Source organism: Tinamus guttatus, unplaced genomic scaffold (assembly GCF_059628265.1).
Source record: "Tinamus guttatus ecotype Peru unplaced genomic scaffold, ASM5962826v1 Tinamus_guttatus_pri_ptg000214l, whole genome shotgun sequence".
NCBI classification, from domain to species: Eukaryota; Metazoa; Chordata; class Aves; order Tinamiformes; family Tinamidae; genus Tinamus; species Tinamus guttatus.
This window is the reverse complement of record NW_028288748.1, coordinates 380,386-390,342: the sequence shown is the minus strand read 5'-3', so window position 1 is coordinate 390,342 and position 9,957 is coordinate 380,386.

Genomic DNA, 9,957 nt, shown 5'->3' with positions numbered 1-9,957 from the left:
GACTCATGAATGAAAAAAGCCAGCAAGTCACCAGGAACTGCCCATACTGTCAGTGGCTTAAAAAAAAAATGGAAGCTCATCTAAAAAATACGTTAATAGAAAGCTTGTATTTGACATTGTTGTTTTCGGTAGAACAGGATGCAAGACAATCACTATGTTGTAAAGTGCATTGGTAAACAAATCATGATTAATTGGAAAAGCTTTGACGATATCAGTCTGCCTTTAATTTGAGGTTTCTGAAGATTCAGAACTCTATAAAATCAAATCTCCTTAAGATCCAATGGACTGTCAATTAAATGTGACTCATCCTTATCCTATAAGGATAGCCCACAATTAATTGCTATACTGTGCAAATTACAGCAGGGCAAGAATAGTTTACAGACTTAGGCAAATGTATGGTAATGTTCATTCACCCTTGCTCTCCAGACACCTGAATATCAATATTCCCAATGTCCTTTCAATGTCAGACTTTGTGATTTTAATGAGACTCATTATAGTGTATTTCTGCTGCAATTGGAGGATTCTTCAGTGTAGTTCATGGCCTATACCTGCCAGATTAATCACTATTACATATACATGATAGAAGAAAAAGTTGTGTAGCACTCGATTGTGTGAATGGAATTTATAGAAAGATTTAAATTGGGTAACCCTGTCATTTGTGCATGGAAATGTACACTGTAGTTGAGCACAAAGAAAAAAATAGCTAGAAAACTGAACATTCAGCATTGGGCAGGTGTGAGCAATGTGCTTCAATAGTATTAAACAAAGATCCTCTGGAGCTAAGTGTAGACTCTACAAATCCTGCATCAGAGAAGTCTTCCTTGAGATTTTTTTTGTCAAAATTGGTGACAAACAGAATAAATGAGAGAAAAAAGAATGTTACAAAATAAGACATAAATTGTGACTATTTTGTTTTGCAAAAATGAACAACAAGACAGTTTGTTTTGAGTAAATTTTAGGGATGATTCTACAATACTGAGAGTATAGATAGGCACCACACAAAAGTCCTAATCAAACTTATTTTGACTCTTTAATGGATTAAGGTAATAGTTATTGTCAGTGATCCTTTCTGCATGATCAGATACATTTACATTACTAATTGCTGAATGAAAAAGTTGCCAAAAATAATTAAGGAATTACTAAGCTATGTTGCTAGCTATGTAGCAATTACCATAACTGTTAAATATGGCAAAGAAATAATCTTTCTTACCTGCAAGTGTATTTACAATATCTCAAATCCATCTTTCCAGTAAATGAATCCTTATCATGGTATTTTGCTTTCCCTTTCTATTTCTTTTGCATTAACATTTTTTTCCAAGTCAGTATTTCACAATAAGTGATATTTAATAGAAGGACTTAACTGTATGCAATAAGGTGCATGATAAATCTAGACACCATTTACTCCAGGCAAACTGGGAACTAGCCTGCTTTCAAAAAGAGCAGAATGTCTATTCCTTTATGTAAGGAAGTAAGACATAGCTCTGTTCTTCATCTTGAGAGACTGATTTAATAATGAGAATGTCCTCTTTCAGGATAGAGGAAAATCTTTTTTCAGGGTAATCAAAAGGAGTGATGTGTTAACAGAGCTATCAACTTGTTCATAAGAGTGGTTGCCTTCTTGACTTCTCTCTAAAAAAGGAAGAAAAGAAAGAGAAGAAAACCTATCAGTTTAAACTTGCACGATTTTATAGACAGTGTATCTTGTATCTTGTATTCTGGAGAATAAGGAATTTAAGTGTTGTAGAGAATAGTTGCAGAGAAGCAGTAGTTATATGAATAGTTACCTGAAATATAGTTATATGAATAGTTTTATGAAAGCTTCTCCTCCAGTCTTTAAGATGCTAAAGGACATTATTTGGCAGTGTTGATCTAAGACTGTTATTCAGGTACTTAGTATATTATTTACTAAAACAGTAAGCAGTGTGGTTCTAAAATAGTCCCTGCTCGAGGAAGAAGAAAGTGTGGATATGCAGTTTAGCAACACAACGGAGAAAGACAAGGTACAGTGGGAGAGAAAGGGCAGTTCATTTTAATGCCATCAGAATGAGCAAATCTTCAAAGTCATTTAAGTGTAAATGAAAGTAGAAATATGAGGAGCTGAAAGATCTTTCCACAGAAACAGATGTTTCGTTTGATTTGAAACAGACCTTAAATTATAAGTAAAACCACATGGAAATAAAAGACATCTTGACAATAGCCTATGTAAGAATTAGGGTTAGATTTGTAAATTGTAAGCATTTTGCCCAGAGATTGGAGGGAGATATGTGCAAAATAGAATTGCAATTCTGTGTGCTTAGATTAGCAAATTTCATATTTGTAATTTGAGGATATTGCCAGGATTGTACTGAGGTTCTGAAGGATTCTTGAAATCCAGTCAAGCCCCTGGGAAAGGGTGTGTCTCGTCTGAACTGTGTTAGGGACCTGCCTGGATTATAGTATTCAAAAATACAGGCTGTAGTTAATAGGAAGAATATAAATTCCCCTAATCTTTGTTAGACTTTGTCTAACATGGTCTTTGTGTGCTCCTTCCCATTAAGAATCCCTTGTAGCCTCAGCCTTTTCCTTTTTTTATACGGTTGAGGTATCTCTGCAACAAGCAGCTGCGGCAAAACTAAGGAAAAGAAATTTTTCAGTTTATCCCTCCAGCATGAATAAGTGGCTGTGTCTTCCAGGCCCATGAACATGCTTGCAGATAGCAAACTGTTTCCCAAAGAGAAGTTGCTGTTTCTCTCTGAACCTGAGTCCAGTGCAGGGGCTCTGATCCTTAGGGCTTTTGCATCAGAACTCCGGACCTGATCGTATGGAAGTAAAAAGCATCTGGGACTTGAGACTCAACCAAATGTGGCTCCTGTTCAAGCTTTGTTCATGGGAAAATCGAGCAGGACATTTGTTGTTACTGCTTTGTTATTACTGGCAGCGAATTAAATGGCTTTCAAATGCAAACATTCACACTTTTATAGAGCCCTGGACCAACGTAGTCAGTAAGATAATAACAACTCACATCAGTTGAATGCATGCCTGGAAATAATGTTGCAGAGTAAGTCCTGTTTTAAAATATTCCTTTTTACATTGAACTTTTCATGTATATGTCATTATGTATGTGTTTTTACATACTATGTATACATTTGATTCCAATTTTCAAAAACATAATAAGGAAAATGCCTCATCTGTGGACATGAGGCAGAAATTGGAAGGCATATGTGTTTGTTAACAGTAGAATATCACTTGTCACCAGGATGAATTTAATATGTAAGATATATTTATTTTGTATACAGACATATGCTTCTTATGAGCTCAGTTGCTTAAAGGAATTCTTGTACTTGCCTTGAGAATTCTCCATCACTAAGGATGAATTAGGAAGGCACAACCAATGAACAGGATGTATTTTCTTTCTTAGAGTGTATTTCTAGTTAAAACTGAGATACTAACAGCCTCTGTGAAATGACAGACTCTTTAAACCGTGTACTTCTGAAAAAGTGACATGTTAACTTCGTTAAGCATATAGAAACAATGGGACTTAATTTTCAGTGAAAAACTAGCTTTTGTCTGCAACTTGGAGACTTCTTGATTATATACATTTAAAGTTAAGAAAGACAAACTTAAGAGTTTTAGCTTTCCTAAAACCTTTTTAGTCCATTTACAAACTTTAACTGTGACCTTTTGAGATTTTCCTCAATACAGAATTTATGAAAAATGTTTTCTGTGTCTAAAAAAATCTATCTTCCTAGGAGAAGAAAATATTTTATTATGCAGTTTTTGTTTAAAGCGCTTCACTGAGATATGAAAGATTTCATCTATAATAACCACTGTTTATTGACTTTTTAAATTATTTTTTAAATAACATAATCACAAATAGCTGCTTTACTTTGATTACCCGAACTTTGATAATGACATTAGACAGTTATGTCATAGTTTCTTTTCCCCATCTTCAAGCTGTATTTTTACAAATTTTATAGTTATACGACTGAACACTTAAATATTTTCTTTGTAGAGCAGAGAGTGATTTATGTTTCTGGATACTTTTGAATCTACTTCAGAGATTGCAAAGAGATTGCTTTCTTAACAGGGCAGTGAAAACCACAGTGGTACTTAAAAGTATGGAAGGAGTTATAGCAGTCTCACAGAACGTCGGAGTAGCTGAGGTTGGAAAGGACTTCTGGAGATGCTCTAGTCCAACCCCCTTCTCAAGCTGGGTCACCTACAGCACTTTGCCACGAGCCATGTCCAGTATATGAGAACTGAACAGTGAACTAGCCTAAAGAAAGGAGAACAATGGGAAAGTGAAAATTATATGTGATTTAATCTGTGTACATTGGAAAAATGAATAAGCTCTGTCCATTTAATAGGCGAACCATATGGAATATCTCAAGGCTGAAAAAAGACAAGTGTAAACTTGTATCTAGATCAACCACCATGATGTGACCGTAGCAAGTAAAAACAAAATCCCAAACCTCTCTGCCTCAGCTCTTGGATACATGTCTACAAAATAATTTGCATATAAATAAATACATATGCAGGGAGTGTTTGGTGTGAAGAAGGGGAGAGATGGACAACTAAAATTTTAACACTGACTTCAGTATAAAGCATGTGACAAAGATTAAGGAAAATTCTTTTTAAAATCTTTTTTAAGTGCAAAGACTCAAGGGATGTAAGCATTTCTATGATCCATAAACTCAGCTCCCTCAAAGTGACAATCAAATTGAAAGAATCTTCTCTTTTCAGAAACCAATATGACAGGGATTACTTGAAGAAAGAAAAGAGCAGTTAGAAGCTAGAAGTAAGAAACTGGCACAATCCCAGTGGATTGTGGTATGTCACTGAGAGCACTCAAGAGCAGATTAGACAATACTGAAAATTTGACATCTTTCACTTTTGATTGCCTGTTATTATAATTATTCTAAGCTTAAAATGTTCTAGTAGCAGTAAATCCTTATTGCATAAGTCTTAAAAAAATCATATGGCCAGAATTGGTAAGCACACTTAAAACAGGTATGCAGCGGAGAGTCTTTGGGAACACAGCAAAAATGAGAGGTTAATAAATGACCTCTGAAAGAGGGTTGACAGACTTTTTCTTCTGGTGAAAACGAGTAGGCATGAATGAATAAAAAGACTGGAAGGCCTGCAAGAACAACATTCACTGTTGTTCTCTATATGCACTGTATTCTTTTGCATTCTCTAGTTCACTATTTAAATATGCATTCAATGTGTTTGTTCCTTGTGCCTTTTCATAATAGCTGTAGCAGGTAGAATGAGCAGGGATAGCCTTACTGTGTAGTAAAGGACATTTGTGTTTTAAAGAACTTCCTAATAAGAGTAGTAAGGTGGTTCATTTCACTATTAACATAAAAAAAAAGTGTAGTTTTTCTCACTGGAAGACTTTAAGAAAAGGTTAGATAAACATTTTTAAAAAATAAGGTGGATTTCTGGGGTGGCACACGGATAAACAAGATGACTTTGTGCTCATATAATTCCATATTTGTAACATTTCGTATTATATTTATTCTTATTTTCTTCTTTAGCAGAGTCACTGGAACATACATGGATTTAGAATAAACATATTCATGCTCACAGAGGATGTGTTTATGTGAAATTATAAGACTTATAATTTAAATTATAAGACTTAGTTAAATTATAAGATCTTTCAGATATACGCATTCTTAATATCAGTGTTGCATTTAAAAATATAGAAGTCTTATCTATGAATGTAATTAAAATTCAAAAGTAATCCATAAATGACCTGCAATCATTAATAGTTCTTGATGTTAAGATCATAAATCATTTGTGAAATGTTATTGGAAACCAAGAGAAAACAGCATTATGCATTGGCATGCTCTAGGATGTGACCTTCAATTTTTCTGTTGAAGAAGTTAGAGCAGCCACTTGGAAGGGCTCTTTGAAGTTACACTACCTGAATTTTCTCAAGAATGTGGTGAACTGCCCCTGTTTCTACAACCTATGCGCAATATTAATTACATTGGGTACAAGTTGAAACACAGGAAGTTTCATCTCCATGTGAGGAAGAACTTCTTTCCTGTGAGGGTGACAGAGCCCTGGAACAGGCTGCCCAGAGAGGCTGTGGAGTCTCCTTCTCTGGAGATCTTCCAAACCCGCCTGGATGCCACCCTGTGCCCCGTACTCTAGGTGTCCCTGCTGGAGCAGAGGGGTTGGACTAGATGATCTCTAGAGGGCCCTTCCAACCTCAACCATTCTGGGATTGTTTGACCTGTGTTAAACAAGGAAAATATGTTGCTCTGGACTCATGGACAAACCTCCTCTCCTTGTCTACAAAACTGGAAGCGCCATGTCTATCTCTTCTGTTATTTGGTGGATTCTGAAGTAATTTCACATTTTCTCTTAGTAGTCAGTGTTATGTCTCTTCTCCTTTAATTTACTACTGCTGCTCCACATACTAATGGAGCTTAGATGGAAATGCATTGCAGCAGAGGCAGGGGACAATATCTTGTGTGGCACTAGGGATAGAAATAAGAACTTCAGAACAAAAAGCATATGTTTTAACAGCTTGAACCAAAGAGCCAGGATCAAAGTGGGTGGCTGTCAAAAATCCTACGAGGCATAGGCAGGGATCTGTGATACAGTGACTCATCCTACAGGTGAACAGAAAAATGATGGAGATTAGCTAAGGAAGTTTGAGTGTCTCTGGCAGATGGGTTGTTGAGCAATGGGGTATTTCTAATAGAAATCTGAATGACAAAGATGCAGAGTTTCTCCTGCTGTGTGTTGGAGGTCCCTTAGCAATATAATTCAGAGGTGCTCAGCATATTTAAGAATAAATATGTTAAATCTGGTAATGTTAAATTTAATTTTTTTGAAGTCCCCTAGCAACTACTCTATCATTCTGGCTTCACTCAGAACTGAGCAAGGTAGGTTAGCGTGCCAAATGCAGCGTTTCTTAGGAGCAAATTTCATCCGTGCTCCAGTGCTGTGCAGTAATTTCTGCATTAGCACTCTTTCTTGTCATAGCAGCACTTCAATAATTCAGTAAGGTGGGCTTATTTGCCTTTTTATAAAGTGGGCTCATGCATATTCCCTTATTATTAAATGGTTCAGATGCCTTTAAACCCTTCACTTACTAGAGCAGAAATCAGTCAAGATTCACATTTTGCTTGCTATTCAAGTTTTTAAACTCATGAGCTCTCTCCTTAATGACAAGAATTTTTATCCAGGTTAATTGATAAAATCTTGTCAACATAAAGTGCTGTAGGAAACAATTTCAGAGCATTTACGTGTTGTATTAACATCTCATTATTTTATTCAACACCCCCAGAGCAAATGGGGATGCAGGATGAATGGAATTTGTTTTCTAATGGTATTCTCTCCAGAAAAAAATCTCATCTACTTCTCAGATGCCTATCTATATGTTGTCTTCTGCTTAAAACTCAGCCTCTCCTAAAGATCTGAACATGTATTGCTGTATATTTATAACATCTATTTCAATATTAACAGTCACAATATGAATTCAAAGCAATTCACAGATGTTGAATACTGATTGCTTTCAGTGAATTAGGTTTTTTTAAAGTAAGTGATTTAAAATAACAGATTTTAAAAAATTAAAAAAACAGGATAACAGGCTGTATGTTCATAAACAACGTGTAAACAACAACAACAGAGCTCAAGTTTGCTAAATAAATGCTTCATTACACATTAAAACCCCAAGCTTATTTCCCACCTTTGTAGCTGCTGCTGTTTTCTGGAGGACAGTTTTCTATGGATTTGCATCATGATAAATATATCCTTGAAACAGGGAAAGAAAGACAGAAATAAGAAAAAAAGAGGATTGGAATTTGTTGCATGAATGAACCACACATGGCAAAAGCTCTAGTATCTCAGGATCTAGTGTGGTATTTTGCATAGTTTGTGCCTATGAGTGGTTCCTTAAAATGTTTGCACTATCTTATAAGAATTTCAGGATAAGTCATTTCAAATCATCTCCACATTAATATTTTGGCAGCAGACTGAAAACAAAACCTTGTTCTTTTCTGCTTAGATGGGAGAAGGACCGCTAATTGAGGTTATCATGAATGGGAATGAAGCTAAGACAAGACACTTGTTCTCCACTACTAAAATGAATGAAATTAGGGCAAACCATCTGTTTGGCAATAGGAAGTTACGATGACACTCAATTAGAACCAATTCAGCCTTGTGAGTGGGAATGCAGTATCTCCTTTTTAGGCTCAGGACAAATCCCAGTGAAAGTGGCATAGTCAGGAGCATGTTTTTGTCCAAGTAGCTATATTATGCCTTATTTAACTGTTTATTAAATATGAATACTTGTCTTAAAACTATTTAAATGGTTAATCCCTGAACTATAGATTAAAAATATTTAATTCCACTCTTCTGGGTGTACAAATGCTGTCTTCATTTTTCTAGATTAGCTTAAAAGATAAAGAAATGGCTTTATATTTGTCTCACTTTTCCCTGTTCTAAAATAATTCACTTTTGTAGCCTCTTCCATTTCCACATATTCCTTCCCACTTTCCAGCTCCAGAGAAATGAAAAAAAAAAATTGAATTGATCAGTATTCTCTGGGAAGCATTAATAGGGAAAAAGAGGATATAAATCTATTATACGTACATAATTTTCAACAATATTTTTGGAATATTTGCCTTAGTCTGTCTTTTGAGTCATCCACACAACCATCCACTTTGATGGCTTGTTTTAATGTCAGCCAAGAGTTACTGCCAGCGTTTGTAATAAAAGCTCCTGAGGAAGAGGTTGCTGGGTTGATGGGAGATCACCGGGAAACCCCTAGCTCCAAGGAATAGTGTTGATTAAGCATGCTGCCTAATCTAATATGTCAATACTGAGCACTTGAATCTCATTTTCATTAAAATCACCTTCTAATTACAATAGGCATTTACTGACCTACCTTACTCTTACTGCTGGAGTTCAGTATTTAGGCTTCACATTATTGCATTCAGAATTTCCTGTTTAAGTGCTGTTCTAGTCTCTGAAGGCTAAATCCTCCTGAATCCCAAGGTTCACCTCCAGGTATTAATACAGGCACCAGCCATGACAGTACAAAGCTCCTCAGAGCACAGACGCTACAGAAATCTTGAAGGTCAACAGCAGAGGATCCTTATTCTGGGGAAGTGCTCCCCCTCTGCCACTTTTTACTATAGCTTGAGCAGACCATAATACTTCAGTGTTTTCACTGGGCAGGTTAGTGTGAGACTTAGGCACTTGTTAATCAAGAGATAGTGTGGAAGAATTGTTTGAAAGCAGGAACTGAGAGGAAAACTAGGGCCTAACCGAAGTTTTGGCATTACAGAGGCCTGCTTGGGGTGATAACACAGTTGCCACTTCCAGGATGGCTGGTACGCACGGACTCAGCTCCTTCACAGTTCCCTAGGCAACACAATCTGCCCTCCTCGCAGCTGCAAAGAGGAGTAACGGAGGATGGAGCGGAGTGAAGACACCACGGCCAAACTGTGTTGCACTCCCTGTGCTGGGCTGCTGATAAGCCGCACAGTAGCTGTCCAATGGGAGATATACGATAACATGTCCGGTGCTGAGCTAGCAAGGGTGGCAAATCACTCCTTTTGGATGAACTGTGCTTGAACTTTGCTCATTATAATGTGAAAACCACACCTCCATCCCCAAAGTTACCCTCCTCCGAGGTACGACCACCCCTCACTGAGCATGCGCTCTAGATTTTCGATTGACTGTACCTTTAAATGAAAGCGAGAAACTTTTTCACCAATCAATAACAACATTAAGTATGACTCTAGTCACTCAAGCTCCACCTGAATGTAAAGAAAAGTATAAAAGGTGAACTCAGGATGAAAAGGAGGAGGGAAGAAACCATCATAACTCATGGGTCAGTTGATGGGCTGATCTCCCTTTCCTCCCCTCGGACTGGAATGCCGCCTGAGGAGACTCGAGACTGAGAGCCCTCTCCCATCTTCTGGAGTGAGTGATGATTGCACATTTGTACAT